This window comes from Lepisosteus platostomus, unplaced genomic scaffold, assembly GCF_059453375.1.
Source record: "Lepisosteus platostomus isolate fLepPlt1 unplaced genomic scaffold, fLepPlt1.hap1 Scaffold_106_H1, whole genome shotgun sequence".
Lineage (NCBI taxonomy): Eukaryota > Metazoa > Chordata > Actinopteri > Semionotiformes > Lepisosteidae > Lepisosteus > Lepisosteus platostomus.
The window spans coordinates 1-16308 of record NW_028291487.1 but is presented as its reverse complement, the minus strand read 5'-3'; the positions used below and the strand labels follow the sequence as shown (position 1 = coordinate 16308).

The following is a 16308-nucleotide window of genomic DNA, read 5'->3' as shown; positions in this document are numbered from 1 at the left end:
TGAGTAGATCGGCTGACATCAAACTAATTTCAGCCCCAGTGTCAATCAGTGCTTCTCTATCTAAGACGTTTTCAAGAGAAACCTTGATATAAATACGCCTTGCTTTGCCTTTCTGGCTGAGATTCCCTAAGAATTGTTGGAAGCCTGCCTTTTCTTTGACTTCAGGGGCGGGGTCAGCGCCCAACTCAGAGTCACAGCCTTCTTCCAGGCAGGAACCCTCCCACCCAATCAGATAGACTGAGGGAGGGGCTTGGGACGGATCCCCGCCTCCTCCAGTGAGAAGGGGCGTGGTCCCCCTAAGCTCATTCACACTTCCGGCATTCGGTGCGGAAGGTTTACCCTGTCCTGATCTCTCAGGCAGGGCTTGTTCAAGCCTGGCCAGGCGGGCTGCAGTCGACTCCCTTCGTCCAGTCTTATGATAGACTCTGCCTGAGCCCTTGCCTTCCCCGTAGCGCTCACGGCGGCTCTGATGCTTAGTGCGGTCCTGCCTGCCTATTTTGCGCCGGGGCTTAGCGAGCTCAGGAACCTCAGCTGCCTCGAGCTGAGGCGAGTCGTCAACCCTGCTGGCTTTAGTGGCGAACACGGCCGTTTTAGCAGGTTTTCGCTCTGAGGAAGCAGAGACTTCAGCTCCCCAGGCTTTTTGAGCCAACCTTCTAATGTCAGCCATTTTCATCGCTTTTGCATCAGTGTGCATCACAATCATTTTCCTGACTGAGGGATGCAGATTAGCAATGAATAAACCTTTGAAATTCACGTTCTCTTCGCAACCCTCTTCATTCCGCCCTGCAAAATAAGTGCGCCTAAGCCTCTGATAATAGTCGCGAGGGGCTTCAGCTTTTTCGTGCTTAATATGGTGCACAGCGGCCACGGCAGCTATGGGATCGATAAAAGCCGAAAATTCTCTGATCATTGCCTGACACAGCTCCTCAAAGCTATTACAGACCTCCGGTCCTTGTCTAGACATCCACGCAGGGCAGTCGTTGCTCCGAGGGGATCTACCAGCAGTCCGGCTGGCTGGTAGAAAGTCTCTATGCACAGAGTGGGACCGCGAGTCCTCACAAGTCACTCTTGTGCCTGGGAAGTCCAGCACTGCTTCTGAATAAGCTATTCAGGTTGTCTATGAGGGTCCAGCTGTAGGGTCCAACTGTCCAACACAAACACAATCTGTAGCGTTTAGCGTGACATAGTCTTGCAGGCATCGTGCTGTCTCACTGCAATACTATACCGCTGGAGGAAACAGTCCATCTGGCCATGAAACTCATTTAAACGTCTAGCTACAGCAACTAACAATATCATGATTTATTCAGGATGTGTGGAATCAGCACGTCCCGGAGACAGCTTCCGAAATCGTGAGCATTCTCTGGTGGTGTCCTGCAGGGCTTTTGCAGGTGTGTGTTGGTGGTATAGTGGTGAGCATAGCTGCCTTCCAACCAGTTGACCTGGGTTCGATTCCTGGCCAACGCAGTGGCGATTGGTTTCAAATGTTGTCACGAGCCTTGGATTGTGACTAGCAAAGCGAATCCTTTTGAAAGAGCTAAAGAAGTGCAAAACGGAATTGAAGGAGAATCTTACAGGAGATTCTGAGCGGTGTCTGCATACACGCAGTCCGATACGGGAGCTGAAAGCTTGAGCTACTCTCAATGTCATGCTGCCTTTCCCCGGAGTAAATCTGTTACATTGAAAGAATGCTTCTGGCAGGTTCAAAAAGGGACCCTTGTTAATTGGAGAAATCAATGATTTCGAATGAATTCTGTATGCGTTAAAAGACAGCTATACACAGAAAACATGCAGGACACTGCTCATGATGTTTCCCGAGCCGAAACACAGTGCGTTTTTCCAAGCCATCTGACAAAGATTGCCCACTGAAAACTGCAGCAGTTGGACATGAAAAGTGCACGATAAATGCCATTTCTCATCATTTCTCTTGGCATCAGTTCTGCTATCAAATGGGACGGAGGCAACGGGCTCAGAGAGCAGGTTAAGTGCACACCGAACGCAGATGTGTCCAAGTGTCTGTAAAAGCGCGGTGCTCCGCTGGCGCTGTTCCCTAGTGGCTTAAAGTGCCTGCCTAGTAAGCAGGCGATCCTGGGTCTGAATACCAGCGGTGCCTCTCTCCGTGTCTTGTTGTGCCGAATGTCTCATTTCAGACAAACATGTACAGCTTGGTTCAGTTTAATGCAAGAATTCATTTCCTTTCTGGAATAACTTGTTTTTGAAGAAATCCATACAGCTTGTGAAAGATGAAATCCATTTCTTGGTTGTCAGTGGAAAAAGATTGCCGGCTGCAAGAAGCGCAAGTGATTGTTTTCTTTGACCAGAAACCTGCAAATGTAGGGAGCACAAGCAGCTGTCAGTCTCTGTGGCGCAATCGGTTAGCGCGTTCGGCTGTTAACCGAAAGGTTGGTGGTTCAAGCCCACCCAGGGACGCGTGTCCCAGTTTTTCCAATGTAAACATCATCACCGCTAAAGATGATGGCGCAGAAGGCTCCACAGTCGAAACGTTGTGCTTCTTTTCTTCTTTTTTCAGCATGGAGTAAACCTTTGCTTGATCCTTTGCAGCCTACGCATGCTGACACAGCTACCTTTCTCTTAACGCGCCTCAATCATTATTCACCAAAACCATCAGCAGAATGTGTCGCCTTTGTGGTGATGTCACTCCTCTGCTTCACAAATGTCCTTAGTGACGGACCATTTCTTTCTGCCATTTTTCCGGAGCGGTTATTGATTGCTCCATCATTTCCCTCATACTTTCCATCCCTAGATTGAAAAAAAAAACAGAAACAGGCTGACAGGACGACAATCAAATTGCAAAAACTCATCAAAGCACTCAATAGAGTATTTGAATCCACAAGTAGCTACGAGCAACTTTGTCCTGGCTTGCATGAAAGTCGGAAAATGTCAAAAAGAAAAAGATGGTGGCTTTTTCATATTTGTTCTTTCATTTTTAGTTCGTTGGCTCTTCTGTCCATTGTCCTCCTGCCTGGCTCTTGACCTGTGACTGTCTGAACGCACACATTAGACTTTCAGGCAGGGGATTTGTCCTGAGCCTCTGTGAAAGACCCACCCACCCCCATAAATAACTGCTCTAGAAACACATGAATGCAAAACTAAACCACAGCTTAAAGAGGAGCTCCAACTCAGTGCCATACTAATGTAAACGAAGTAATACTAAGACATGTTCTTATGGATTTGTCTTACCTTGAGATATGTAATTGGATTTCAGGATTAACTTCCTCATTCAATGTAGTGGTGATTCTTTGCCTGGTCAGTACCTGGGTGGGAGACCTCCAGCGAACAATTAAGCTTGCTGCTGGAAGTGGTGTTAAGAGACTCTTAGGATCTTCCAGAGGTCTCTGTCCAATAGCACTAGTTGCCTTAGAGCTGGCTCAAACATTGCTCAAGAGTCTACCTTTCACAGATGCGCAAAGATGAATGATGGGGGTGCACGCTTCAAGGAGCCTTCCAACTGTAGGGACCGATTAGAGACGATCCGTAGCATGTGTTCGTTTCCATATACGCCCCGTGTCTCAACGGTAGGACAGAGTCAAATACTGCCTCGACACGTAACAGCGTTATATTAAACCGCAGGACTTGAGGGCTGTTTTGTTTGAATGTTCAAGGCATTGGTAAGAACGTAGGTCAAGGGCCATTGGTGCATCTCCTGTAACTGGAGCAAAAATGCTATTCAAAGTGCAGTGACTAAAATCGTCGTCCACATGTCTCCGTTGTTGATTGCTTTCTGTCTAAGAACGTTCTGTTTTCATGTCCGAACGGGGAGACTTTATCATTCCAACTTGAAGCCACCCTTAAGTCCTCTGAGGTGTGTGTGTGTGTGCTTGCACGTATGGCGTAAAAGGTTTCTTAAACGGAGAGCGAACTTGAAAAAAGTTGCCTCCGCTGCCGCCGCCGCCTCGCACTCCCTGTTCGATTGTAGCAAAAAGGCAGCGACCGCGGCGCTCGCTGTAGTCGTGGCCGAGTGGTTAAGGTGACGGACTTGAAATCCGTTGCGGTCTCCCCGGGGAGGTTCAAATCCTGCCGACTACGGCGTCCTTTGCATTTGGTTGCGTGCGTGTGTGTAAAAGGACCAGCGCCATTTCGTTTTCGCTGGTACCTTTAACACTCTAAATCGCCTGGACCCGCAGCCTGTGAAATCGATTCTTCAGCACCCACGAAGGACGCTTTGCCGCTGGACACAGATACCGATGCTTTTCTGCAACGAGCTTTCCAGCTGAATTTTCTCGGCAGCTCCGTACTGAACCTGTTCTCCATTGCAACATAGCGGAGGCTCGTCACGTCTATAGCAAGGCTGTGTAGGACCGCATACGCCACAGTGACTTGTACACAGACCACATGAAAGGCAAGCAAAATACACTTTTAAAATTCCAAAGACTCACAAGGTCAGAGGAACAGTGATGACCTGAACAGATCTGTTCCAGAAGTCTAGGTTGACCTTTTTAGAGCTGTAATTGCATTTTTGTTTAATAGAAGATCAAATCAACTCGCATGTACCAGCACCTTACAGTTTATTGATGTTAATTCTGTTTAAGTAATAAGATTGCTAACGATGTTGGACTTTAGCCGGTGTTTTTTAGAACAAATTGCTTACACTTCTGTAAGGAATACGCAGTACGTGCCTTTGTCAGTCATTGCTCACCATACCTGTAACTTTCTTATCTAACTCACTTCCTCAAATGGTGAAGGTCCACAAACATAAATGAAAAAAAAAACCCTTGTTGTAGATGAGGTGCACAAAAAAGCAGCCCCTGATAGTGTATAACACATTTGTACTATTGCAGAGACACATGTAACATATATATATACTGTATATATATATGAAACAGAAATAGAAACAGAAACAGGAATCGCTTACTCACCTGGAGAATCTCTGTAGGAATATCTAGCATTTATCAATGGAAATAAAAGCTGCTTTAATACAGTGCATGTTCAAACTCAAACCCTCAGCTGCTGTTCTTGTTTGTTTTGGGACAAATTGCAACTGAGCATCGCATGAGCCGTTACGTACCCTTATCTGTTAGGGAATTTCAAGGGAAGAGTTAGGTCAGAATGGGTAGGCTGCAAAACAACAAGTAAAGATTTATTCCAAGATGAAACATTGTGGCGGTTTTCTTATCTTTTCAGCATGGACTAAACTTTTACGTGTTCCTTATATGCTATATGTGTATATATTAGCACCAATGTTGTTCTTAAAAACTAACATGAAATTGTCAGGGACATTCAGCTATATACAAAGACGAGACAGACAAAGTAATAATTCTGTATTAACGTGGCCTACATATTGACGCAATGATCGAACTAACTGATATGTTCTGATTCAGATCCCCTGCAGTTCATGCCAATTAGAACAATAGCAATGCTGAGTCCTCCCCACCCTACCGAGCACAAATTCAGCTGCTCTCCAGTTCTGTTCTGCATGTTTTTTCATTGCAATTGAGCTCGGAGCTGGAGATGATCTCCATACAGTTCTGTGTTCACTAGCCCGCACTTGCGTGCTAATTTACGGGTTGTGGCAAATGCTTTTCTATAGTTCATATACATGACGGCAACCTGTTACCGAGGAACCTGAGAGGTTTAAAAGCCTCACGAGCCAGGCAGGACTCGAACCCACAATCTTCTGATCCGAAGTCAGACGCGTTATCCATTACGCCACTGGCCCATAGAACATGCGCTTGCACTCCACCACAGAGAGCTCTACACTGCTACTAGTAGTACACTTCCCCATCTAAATTTTCACAGCAAGAAACTTGTGTTTCCTACTATTTTTATCAGGTTTAAAATATCATCTCCTTAAAACAGAAAAAGTGTTGATGTGTCGTGCTGAAATTCCGATTGATTTTGAATTCAAAGAAAAAAGGTTTTCTTCCAAAACACCATGAAATTGTCACATCTTGCAGACAATAGGTGTATTCCATGTTGAAAAGAGAAGAAAGAAAACCATGGAGCCTTTTACAGGTGTGAGGCTTCTTCAGGTGTGAGAAGACCTCACAGTCGAAACGCTGTGTTTCCGTTCTTCTCTTTTCAGCATGCAATAAACCTATTGCTTGTTCCTTTGCAGCCGAGGCATGCTGACATAGCTACCCAGCTGAACATCTTGCAGACTCTACAATACTTCTCTCCTGTAGAAGTAAAGCAGGGCTTGCTGGGTGAGCTTTTGCTCCGGTAAATTAGGTCACGTGTCATGTTAAATCACTTCTTCTAAACACAACATTTAGTGGTGCTAGCTTTCCCCATTAAAAAAAAGAGACATTTCCCTTACAGTACATGACATATCGTTTTTATTCTATGAATAAGTATAGAAATTAAACAAAAGAAAAAATGGTGTCGCCAAAGAATGCACAGCTTGGACATGAAAAGTGCACGATAAATGCCATTTCTCATCATTTCTCTTGGCATCAGTTCTGCTATCAAATGGGACGGAGGCAACGGGCTCAGAGAGCAGGTTAAGTGCACACCGAACACAGATGTGTCCAAGTGTCTGTAAAAGCGCGGTGCTCCGCTGGCGCTGTTCCCTAGTGGCTTAAAGTGCCCGCCTAGTAAGCAGGCGATCCTGGGTCTGAATACCAGCGGTGCCTCTCTCCGTGTCTTGTTGTGCCGAATGTATCATTTCAGACAAACATGTACAGCTTGGTTCAGTTTAATGCAAGAATTCATTTCCTTTCTGGAATAACTTGTTTTTGAAGAAATCCATACAGCTTGTGAAAGATGAAATCCATTTCTTGGTTGTCAGTGGAAAAAGATTGCCGGCTGCAAGAAGCGCAAGTGATTGTTTTCTTTGACCATAAACCTGCAAATGTAGGGAGCACAAGTGGCCGTCAGTCTCTGTGGCGCAATCGGTTAGCGCGTTCGGCTGTTAACCGAAAGGTTGGTGGTTCAAGCCCACCCAGGGACGCATGTCTCAGTTTTTCCAATGTAAACATCATCACCGCTAAAGAAGATGGCGCAGAAGGCTCCACAGTCGAAACGTTGTGCTTCTTTTCTTCTCTTTTCAGCATGGAGTAAACCTTTGCTTGATCCTTTGCAGCCTAAGCATGCTGACGCAGCTACCTTTCTCTTAACGCACCTCAATCATTATTCACCAAAACGATCAGCAGAATAAGTCGCCTTTGTGGTGATGTCACTCCTCTGCTTCACAAATGTCCTTAGTGACGGGCCATTTCTTTCTGCCATTTTTCCGGAGCGGTTATTGATTGCTCCATCATTTCCCTCATACTTTCCATCCCTAGATTGAAAAAAAAAAACAGAAACAGGCTGACAGGACGACAATCAAATTGCAAAAACTCATCAAAGCACTCGATAGAGTATTTGAATCCACAAGTAGCTACGAGCAACTTTGTCCTGGCTTGCATGAAAGTCGGAAAATGTCAAAAAGAAAAAGATGGTGGCTTTTTCATATTCGTTCTTTTATTTTTAGTTCGTTGGCTCTTCTGTCCATTGTCCTCCTGCCTGGCTCTTGACCTGTGACTGTCTGAACGCACACAGTAAAATTTCATGTGGGGGATTTGTCCTGAGCCTCTGTGAAAGACCCACCCACCCCCATAAATAACTGCTCTAGAAACACATGAATGCAAAACTAAACCACAGCTTAAAGAGGAGCTTGTCATGACCGCCAGGCAGTTAAGACCAACTCATAAGCGATCTAATCAGCACCAGCAGTGGGTGATTATTAACAAACGCCGCCGCACGAGTTTACCCACCTGCACACACTCCACCGTGCGGTACGCAGTGCTATTTTTACCATCTTTACCTGCTTCCCGCTGCTCGGTATTGAGTCTGCTCCTTGAGAGCTCTACCTGGCGTTTTTCCATTACCTCGTTTATTCTGGATATTGGACTCCCCTTCTGCCTTTTCGACTTTGGACCTCGCCTCTCACCTCGGACTGTTTGCCACCAGTGTTCTCCCTGGATTACGACTTACCTTACGCCTCTTGACCACGAAACAAAGCAAAGCAGAGCAAAACAAAACGAACAAACGAAAACCCTCACGTCCCGCACTTGCATATAACGCCGTTACGTGCCCAAGCGGTATTGTATGTCATCCTAGCACTGCACCCCGGGGCGTACGGTATATGGGAACGAGCACACGCCACGAATCGTCTCGAATCACTCCCTACAGCTGTAAGGAGCTTTGAAGCGTGCACCCCCAACATTCTTCTTTGCGCATCTGTGAAAGGTAAACTCTTGAGCAAACTCTGAACCAGCTCTAAGGAAACTAATCCGATTAGACGTTACTTTGACTCATCCTTTAAGGGACCCTTGTTAATTGGAGAAATCAATGATTTCGAATGAATTCTGTATGCGTTAAAAGACAGCTATACACAGAAAACATGCAGGACACTGCTCATGATGTTTCCCGAGCCGAAACACAGTGCGTTTTTCCAAGCCATTTGACAAAGCCCGCCCACTGAAAACTGCAGCAGATCGTGTAAAGGCGTTCAACTTTGTAACTACTGCACGCACAGGAAGCAGAATAAATTCCTCTTTTCAAACTGTCAAAGGTTTGCTGCAGGACATCGCACAATCTCTTTTGAACGGGGACAAACGATTTCTTATGGGGCGCAGTAAGTACAGACGTTTATAAAGCTCCACTCATGCCGACGATGCAGCATGAAGAAGCGCAACCTAACGTTTGACAGACAAAAGCCGGGCGCCGCTACAAGCAATATGAAATCAAACTGACAGCACACGGCGTTTCGCGCTGACTCAAAAGTGATCTCGACAGACGCTGTTCTCTGCATAACGCTGAAAGAGCTAAAGAGCGTTTCTGTTGAGACGTAACAAGCTTGTTTCTTTCTATCATGATGTCACCATGACAAAATCTGTCTTTAAACACCTTGCTCAGTCTCTGACGAGACTGTCAAAAATTGCTTTCGCCGATTGTATTGCAAACCGGCGGAAGGGGGATATTGGGAAAAGTTTTCAACTAGTAATAATCGCGCCTCGGCTAAACCTCACAGGCTACGATACTGCCACTGCGCAAAGCTGACGGTTGCCAGGCAACCGCGGGGATCCTACGGAAATCGTTATCAATCGTCTCATGGCATGTCGTTGCTGTAACGCTTCATATTTGTCGTCTTCTTCTTCTAGCTTGAGGTTTTGAAGAATTTCATGACAGACAAGGGCTCCGTCGGAAACAAAGGGCGTTGTGAGAAAACCGTTGCTTATTTTCAGCAGCAGAAATACAACCCTTTAAATACAAGATGACAGAACAATGACGAAGGGCATGCCGGGAGGAACTCATGCACTACAGAGGAAAGGGGGCGGGCACGTACAGTTCACATTCAAGCCACAAGTACTCTTCTCGGATGTTGCATAAACAAATCCTAACGTCCTGAAAGCATTGCAGCATGTTTGTGTCCCACTTCCCGTGGTTGCAGGACGACTGACACGAACGGACAAACACAATCTGTGGCGTTTAGCGTGACATAGTCTTGCAGGCATCGTGCTGTCTCACTGCAATACTATACCGCTGGAGGAAACAGCCCGGGTTCGATGAGCCTTGGAATGTGACTAGGAAAGTGAAGCCTTTTGAAAGAGGTAAAACACTGCTCAAAGGAACTGAGGGAGAATCTTACAGGGGATTCTGAGCGGTGTCTAAATAAATAAATTCTTCAGTGTCTGCGGATGGCATTTTGCAGCTGGAAACAGATGTCGACGCTTTTTGAACAGAGCACCAAAAAAGCGTCTTTTTTGAAGGTACAGGTATTGAGCATTGGTGGTTCAGTGGAAGAATTCTTGCCTGCCAAGTAAGAGGCTCGGGTTCGATTCCTGGCCAATGCAGTGGCTTTTGCATGCTCACCACTATACCACCAACACACGCCCACAGGATCCCAGCAGGACACCACCAGAGAATGCTCACGATTTCGGAAGCTGTCTCCGGGATGTTCTGATTCCACACATCCTGAATAAATCATGATATTGTTAGTTGCTGTAGCTAGACGTTCAAATGAGTTTCATGGCCAGATGGACTGTTTCCTCCAGTGGTATAGTATTGCAGTGAGACAGCACGATGCCTGCAAGACTATGTCACGCTAAACGCCACAGATTGTGTTTGTCCAAATTTGAACTTTCACAAAAGCATGCTAGCAGACAAATGCGCCTCAGAGGACTTAAGGCTGGCTGTTATATGCTGGAATTACCTTTTTTTGACGCTCTTACGAATGCGATGTCAACGAAAACAGAACAAAGCACAAAAAAACCCTCAAGTCCTGCAGTTGGATAGAATGCCGTTACACGTCCAAGCCGTATTTGACTTCATCCTACCATTGCAACACGGGGCGTATATGGAAACGAACACACGCTACGAATTGTCTCTAATCAGTCCCTACAGTTGTAAGGCGCCTGGAAGCATGCACCCCCATCATTAATCTTTGCGCATCTGTGCAAGGTAAACTCTGGAGCAGTCTTTGAAACGGCTCAAAGGAAACACGTGATTGATTCCATGTGCTTCTGGGGTTCATATCTTATTTACATTTAATTCAAGGGAAAGGCTTGGGTCAGTTTCAGACGGCCTCCAACAGCGAGATTCAAGCGCCCCACCTTCAGCCCAATCTGCGCCACCAGAACGCCAACGGCTCCTCTGCGCTCCGGGGTGCGGTTGTGACCCCGTAACCTAAAGTGTTGGTGGCAGACAAATGGAGACTAACAGGTGACGTCCTAGGACATGACTACATTGTGACACTCGGTGGGGATGGTGACCATTGCTTGGAAAAGAGTGCGAGGCCCCTTTAGAAAAACATTTTGTTAACAGGCATTCTGCCTCAGCCTAAACACCTATAGCTTGAAAAGCGCATGCTATTAGACAGGCACCTCTGCAAGACCTTAAGAGTCTCTTAAACTAGTGATAGTAAGGTGTTCCCAATGGGCGATGTTCGGCTTTCAAATCATCTCTCCTTGGAAGCGCCGAGATGCAGCTGTTTAAGGCTTAGAAGCACCTGACTGTTTCACTACCTAGCTGATCACTGTCAGTCAGGGAGCTCAGAGGTGAAAAGCCTGTCTGAGAGACAATTCGCCGTCGATCAGTTCAATATGTTCCGTACCAGCTCGGCGCACCTGAGATCATCTTGGTAGCCGTGTAGCTCAGATGATTGAGAGCGTGTGTGTGTGTACCACCGTGATTGGATGCCGGTCCTTCTCAGGTCACAGTAAACCTTCTGCTGCCTAACTTCCCTTATTTTTGGGGATCCCTTTGAAAAAGCAAAGGAAAAAAAAACTGGCTCTTCATCAGCGTGATCAACCTCACCCAGTGTGGCGCAGTGGCCTAATGGCTAAGGCACTGGCACTCTAAGCCAGGGGTTGTGGGTTCGAGTCCCATCTGGGGTGCTCCTGTCCCCTTTTGAGAGTACAAATGTCCTTGCAATTTGCGAAGCTACAACCCCACCTTACTCAGTGAGCGGCTCTGCTTTTCTCTCACATACAGTTGGAAGAAAAACTTTTGTAAACAGCCCTTCGGAATGATGTGGATTTCTGCATGAATGGCTCCTAACATGTGATCTTATCTTTATCTAAGTCATAATAATCAATAAAGAGAGTCTGATTTAACAAACAACACACGCCCAACATTTGACATTGCTGTTTTAACAAATGTTTTAAACAATCAAGGTCATTGATGGAAAAAGTACGTGAACCCTTATATTAAGGAGCTAGTGGAACCTCCTTTATTGACAAAAACCTCAACCCCCACTTTCTGTAGCGGCTGGTCAGACCTGAGCAGCGGTTAGGAGGTATTTTGGCCTATTCCTCTATGCAAAACTGTTTCAGTTCATGTATATTTTTGGGATGTCTTGCGCTGAACGGCCTGCTTCAGATCATGCCACAGCACTTCAATGGGATTGGGGTCAGGACTCTTACTTGGCCATCCCAAAATACGGAATTTCTTCTGTTTCAGCCACTCTGTTGTTGATGTACTCCTTTATTTTTGTCATGCTGCATGACCCAGCGTCTTTCGAGTTTTAGATCACAGGCAGACACCCTGACATTCTGCTGTAGAATTTCCTGATACATCTTGGAATTCATCGGTCCCTCGATGATTGCAAGCCGTACAGCCTCCGCCATGCTTCCCAGGTGGGATGAGGTTTTGGAGTTGGTATGCAGTGTTTTGTTATCTCCAAACATAACGCTGTGCACATTTACCAACAAGTTCAACTTTTGTCACGTCTGTCCACAGAACATTGTTCCAGGAGTTGCTGTGGAACATCCATGTGGTCTTTAGCAAACTTGAGAGGGGCAGTGGTGGTTTTTTTGTTGGGGAGAGCAGTGGTTTCCTCCGTGGTGACCTCGGATGATCACCACTCCTGTTCAGATTTCTTCTTATGGTGGACTCATGAACACAGACGTAAGACAAAGTCAACCACCTGTTCGCTAGATCCCATCCCCACTCAGCTAGTCAAAGATTCCCTCGAAGGACTGGCAGGACCTATAATTAGTATGATGAATGCATCGCTTGCGTCAGGCGTTGTACCTGATCAATTTAAGGTAGCAGTTGTTAGACCGCTCCTTAAGAAGTCAAATTTGGATCCACAAGTTCTTAACAACTACAGGCCTGTCTCAAAGGTCCCATTTCAATCTAAAAGTCTTGAGAGAATAGTTGTTGCCCAACGTCAATCGTATCTGGATTCAAATAATATAATTGAGAAATTTCAGTCTGGTTTCTGAAACTGCATTAACGAGAGTCGTAAATGATATTCTCTTAGCTACTGATGCGGGGAATGCAACAGTGCTTGTGCTTCTAGATCTTAGAGCTGCCTTTGACACGGTTGACCTCTCTGTTTTGTTACACAGGCTTGAGTTTGAGGTTGGCTTATCTGGAACCGTCCTTCAGTGGTTTACTTCACATTTTACTCATCGTTTTCATTATGTTCAAATATCTTATAATTGTACTGCTTCATCAACGTCACCAGTTCAATTTGGGGTACCAGACGGATCAGTGCCGGGACCAATATTGCTCTCTCTCTCTACATGCTGCTGCTAGGTAGGATAATAAGAAAAAATAATATGAACTTTCATTCATATGCTGATGACACTCAAATAAACATTTTGTTTCCACCAAATGACAACTCTTCTATTATCACTTTAGTTAAATGCATTAATGAAGGAAAGACTTGGATGTGTGAAAACTTTTTGTAACTCAACTCTGAGAAAACTGAGGATCTGTTGATCGGAGGCAACAATACTGATAGGACTACTATAACTTCAGCACTTAACTCAGAGGATTTAAACATTTGCCTCAAAGAGACAGCACGTAACCTAGGCGGCATATTAGACACAAGGCTCTTAACAACTTGCATTGTTAAGTGCCTTGGGACAACCTTGTTGTGAAAGGCGCTATATAGAAATACATTGATTTGAACTGAATTGACAATGTAAAATGTTGTGTGTTGTTTGTTAAACAAGACTGTCTTTATTTATTATTATGCGTCAGATGAAGATCAGATCACATTTTAAGAGCCATTCATGTAGAAATCCAGATCATTCGTGTTTTAAAAGTCGCGGGAAAAGCGAAACGGGTGCTTTTCCTTTGTTGCGCAGACACACGACGACACCGTAGGCGGCAGGACTCGAAGCTTCGCAGGGAGACCCCGACGGCTTTCTAATCCATCGCCCTAACCACTCGGCCACGGCTGCAGCACGCGCTGCTTTCTTGATACAGTCTAACATAGAGTGCCGGGCGGCGGTGGAAACCTTTTTCAAAGTCGCTTTTGGTTTAACAACAACAAAAAAAAATTTCACAAAATGCATGCTAGCAGACAAATGCGCCTCGGAGAACTTAAGGCTGGCTTCAAGTTGGAATGATAGTCTCCCCGTCCGGTCAGGAAAAGGGAACTTTGTTAGACAGAAAGAAGGAAGTAACAATAACGGAGAATTGTGTGCAAGGATTTTAGAAGCTGCGCAGCCCTGCAGTTTCAATAGCCCTTTTATTCGTGTTAGATGCTGGAATTGCCTTTTTTTGACGCTCTTACGAATGCGATGTCAACGAAAACAGAACAAAGCACAAAAAACCCTCAAGTCCTGCAGTTGGATAGTTGGATAGAATGCCGTTACGCGTCCAAGACGTATTTTCAAGACGTGATTCCCTGAGTCCCAAAAATTTGTAAGTTCTTTGGATGATCTGTGGACCGATCTTTCACGATGAAGAATTCCTTAAGAAGAATAGATCTCGGCCCACCATCCCAATGCCTCCATCCCAAAACAGCAACCTCCCACTGCCCTTAGTCTGCAAGGCAGTCCTTTCAAGTGCGATGATGACGCCGGGACCTTCGTTGCCTATTGTACGAGCTGAACTTTTGTGCTCATCAATTCAACGCTCTTTCCATCAACTCATCTTGTCTTTTGACGCTTCGTGTTTTGTGCTCCTTTGACTATCGGCATATCGGGTGACTGCAAACACTGAAGTTCTTGCTTACGGAGTGTGGAACAGTGTTTTCAAGTGATCGCTGTTCTGTCATGTTGACGCCGAGTGAATCTTTCTTTGGCAACATGGGCAGGCTGACAGCAAAAGTAATGGCAAATTTCTTGACTTATTTCTGAATATGAATGTTCTTTAGAAAAGGGATGCGGCGTTGCTTCTCCCCCGTGTAAAGGTCACGCATTCCAGACGTGGTTATGAGCGAACAGTTGCCGCAAGTGTTTGAAAAGAGCAAGCAGCCATGCCCCGTGTGAGGATCAAACTCAGGACCTTCAGATAAAGAGACTGATGCGCTACCAACTAAGCCAACGAGGCCAGCTGCAGTGCAGAGCCGGAAAGTTTGCCTCATATGGATTTCAGTCGCCCGTTCCCTAATCTTCAGACGCCCTCTGCTGGATGTTGCATTTGCCTTTTGATCTCACCGATACTTTTTTGGTCTGTTTCTGTTGCGAGTCTGTTTTTCAGATCTCACCTAGCACAAGTCTCTCTGGCTGAAGTGGCCTCTCTGCTTCAGCATCGTGCCCTCACTCAGCCATTAAAAACGTCACTCGGACTTCTGACATGCTGACATGAAATGTCAAGAGAGAGTGGCGGAGACGCTTAAGGCAGAGAGAAGATGAAGAGGGGGCGTGGCTGTGAAATGATTGACAGCTGCATGACGCTCTCCATGCAAGGTGTGACCACAGGCTAAAGGACACCTTTCGGCACATCAAGCTCTAAGCACACACCTGGAGGACGTGGGAAACGATCCCGCTACCTCTCGCATGCAAAGCGAGCGCCGTACCATGCAAGCTAACCCCCCTCGCTGCGGCTCATGCCTCGGTGTCGCCTAGTGCCGCTTGTTCCCCTCTTACCGGGTGCAGTTCACTGCCCTTCGTTTGCAAGGCAGTCGTGTAATTGCGGCTTTCTTGACTTATTGATGAAGGTCTGACTGGACGAGCGAATGACGCCTCTCCCCCGTCCTCAAGCTCGCTGACAGGATAAAATAGAAAGTGCTGCCGTGGCTCATTGGTTTAGGGGTATGATTCTCACTTAGGGTGTGGAAGGTCCCGGGTTCAACTCCCGGCTGAGCCCTTGTGTGCTCTTTTTGTCCTCGTGACTGGGAACTGATATCCACATCACCTTGCAGCATCTGCTTATGGCAAATGATGGAATGTGACTAATGACTGAACGAGCCTGGTGAATACTCATCACGTGGCACAATGAGAGCGTGCAGTCAGCTGTCCAAGGCAGCAACCTCATTGCTCGTTCAAAAGAACACGTACTGAAAACTCATCACCACTATGTCGTAAATGAGCACCGCAATCGCTTGTTGTCATGCGTCCTTACTTGGGAAATGCAGAAGCAAAAACTGCCCTCTCTCAGCCACCGAAACGTGTGCGGCTCGCCTTGCACTCTCTGCGCCTCGCATATTTATGGAGCTGTCTGCTCTTCTTTCTGTTGAAGTACGCAAGTTACGGGGCGTACTGCAGACTATGATGTGCTCAATGACAGCTTTCAAGATTTGAAAACTATGAGCTTGATGGCTCAAGTCGAACGAATGTGGTTGTTACGCAATTGATGATCAAACGCACATATTCTAACGATTCGTGAGAGTATGTTCTAAAGATCCTTGGCTCAATCCCGGGTTTCGGCATTTTGTTTCATCGCTCCCTTTGTTCCTCTCTCCAGCGCCCCCTGCCTAAAATGACGCGTCCCTTTCTCAGCCCGAAACGCAAGCGATACACCAGCAGCAAACACTACAGGTTTCCGTAGTGTAGTGGTTATCACGTTAACACGCGAAAGGTCCCCGGTTCGAGACCGGGCGGAAACAGCCTCGATTTGCATGCTCCTGTACTTCACAGAGGTATTGAGCGACCGGTCATTTGTTCCCAATGTATTTCCGGTGCC

At 46.1% G+C, this 16308-nt stretch overlaps 6 non-coding genes across 6 annotated transcripts; 3 read left to right on the top strand and 3 right to left on the bottom strand.

Moving 5' to 3' along the window:
* Positions 1-2353: 2353 nt before the first annotated feature.
* trnan-guu (transfer RNA asparagine (anticodon GUU)) lies at positions 2354-2427 on the top strand. Its single transcript has one exon. It is a non-coding gene; the product is annotated as a tRNA-Asn (tRNA).
* Positions 2428-3962: 1535 nt separating this feature from the next.
* Positions 3963-4044, top strand: trnas-uga (transfer RNA serine (anticodon UGA)). Its single transcript has one exon. It is a non-coding gene; the product is annotated as a tRNA-Ser (tRNA).
* A 1557-nt stretch (positions 4045-5601) lies between these two features.
* Positions 5602-5674, bottom strand: trnar-ucg (transfer RNA arginine (anticodon UCG)). Its single transcript has one exon. It is a non-coding gene; the product is annotated as a tRNA-Arg (tRNA).
* Positions 5675-6833: 1159 nt separating this feature from the next.
* Positions 6834-6907, top strand: trnan-guu (transfer RNA asparagine (anticodon GUU)). Its single transcript has one exon. It is a non-coding gene; the product is annotated as a tRNA-Asn (tRNA).
* A 1949-nt stretch (positions 6908-8856) lies between these two features.
* On the bottom strand, positions 8857-8998 carry LOC148637766 (U4 spliceosomal RNA). Its single transcript, XR_015931247.1, has one exon. It is a non-coding gene; the product is annotated as a U4 spliceosomal RNA (small nuclear RNA).
* A 5662-nt stretch (positions 8999-14660) lies between these two features.
* On the bottom strand, positions 14661-14733 carry trnak-cuu (transfer RNA lysine (anticodon CUU)). The gene has a single exon. It is a non-coding gene; the product is annotated as a tRNA-Lys (tRNA).
* Between the last annotated feature and the right edge of the window lie 1575 nt (positions 14734-16308).